The sequence below is a fragment of the Sinocyclocheilus grahami genome, unplaced genomic scaffold, assembly GCF_001515645.1.
Source record: "Sinocyclocheilus grahami isolate Dianchi unplaced genomic scaffold, SAMN03320097.WGS_v1.1 scaffold863.1, whole genome shotgun sequence".
Taxonomy (NCBI): domain Eukaryota; kingdom Metazoa; phylum Chordata; class Actinopteri; order Cypriniformes; family Cyprinidae; genus Sinocyclocheilus; species Sinocyclocheilus grahami.
This window is the reverse complement of record NW_015506042.1, coordinates 392,753-394,229: the sequence shown is the minus strand read 5'-3', so window position 1 is coordinate 394,229 and position 1,477 is coordinate 392,753. Positions and strand designations below refer to the sequence as shown.

The 1,477-nt window shown below is 37.8% G+C and overlaps 1 protein-coding gene across 1 annotated transcript in view; it reads right to left on the bottom strand.

The window, feature by feature from the left end:
• The window catches only part of LOC107563237 (protein Wiz-like), a 26,464-nt gene that overhangs the window by 10,967 nt on the left and 14,020 nt on the right, over positions 1-1,477 (bottom strand). The gene's annotated exons all lie outside the window — the stretch shown is intronic.

Sequence of the window (1,477 nt, the reverse complement as noted above, 5' to 3'; positions counted from 1 at the left end):
CTCTGATCACAAATGCAGACAGGGTTTTATGTTTACGCGGCGCGATGCAACGCAACGCATAAAAAGACAGTAGAAGTCATTATAATCAGTAATTATGTCCCCACTGGATGCAACAAATGCCTAGTTTGTAATGGGTTTTAATGTTTTTGTCTCGTCGCTCTGGCCGGGACATAGCATCAACAGTATGTGAGGGGCGTAACATTTCCGACACACGCTTGAGGTATTCGGCCAATCACAACGCACTGGATAGCTGGCCAATCACAGCACACCTCGCTTTTTCAGCCCGATGAGCTTTGTAAAAATTGACGCGTTTCAAAAAGGCGGGGCATAGAGGAGAAACAATAATGTACAGTATGTGGAAAATAATGTGTTTTTTAAACTTTAAACCGCATAAACACATTTCATTACACCAAATACACAAAATAATGTTCTTTTTAGCAACATCATATGACCCCTTTAAACAAACTGTAACTAGCTTTACCTTCACCTAATGCACAGAATAAATAAAATAAACATTTATAATTCATGCTTAATTACCTGGCCAGTTGATTCTGTAAGATTATCTGTTAAAAGACATCTGCAAAATATTTTCCTCATTATGGGGACAGAAACTTATAGGGCAATCACAAAATATTTAGTGTGATGCCAATTTTAGCAAAATAATTTTAAACGGTTTTCAACGATTTTATAGCCCTTAAAATTCACATACATTTTTTCTTTTGAGATCATAAACAGTCACAATTTCTACTCATGTTTCATGACATTATAGTCTCCCAATTCTTTTGCCAAAACTGTAACAAACTAATCTGTGACTAAACAATTTTTTTATACCTCATTTCTTTTTTTCTCTCTCAACCACCATATTGCACAGAGAAAATGTTAATTGCATTTTGTGTAAGCACTTAATGACTGAGAGCTTGTAAAACAGACAAACTCTGGTGATAAAACTATAAAGAACAATCCTGACTAACAGCAACCAACTATAGGAAACAACAGGTTTGTCTGACTTAAAGGGTTAGTTCACCCAAAAATGAAAATTAGCCCATAAATTACTCACCCTCAAGTCATCCTAGGTGTATATGACTTTATTCTTTCAGACGAATCCAGTCGGAGTTATATTAAAAGTTGTCTTTGATCTTTCAAGCCGTTTCATGGCACTCAGCGGGTGTTGCATGCATCAGTCCAAAAACACTTATTTAAAATGCGCCCATCCATAAAAAAAAAGTGTCTCACACGGCACCGGGGGGTGAACAAAGGCCTTCTGTAGCAAATCGATGCGTTTTTGTAAGAAAAATATCCATATTCAAAATGTAATAATCACTTTAATGTAGCTTGCGCTCACTGTTGTACACGGAAGCAGCTCCGGGAGGATGACGTATGAGGTCGGCGTTGCGCATGCGCTGCTCAGAAGTGACGCACGCCGAAGCGCAGGGGAGAGATCAAAACAAAACAACGGTCACTAATTAGAAGTACAAAA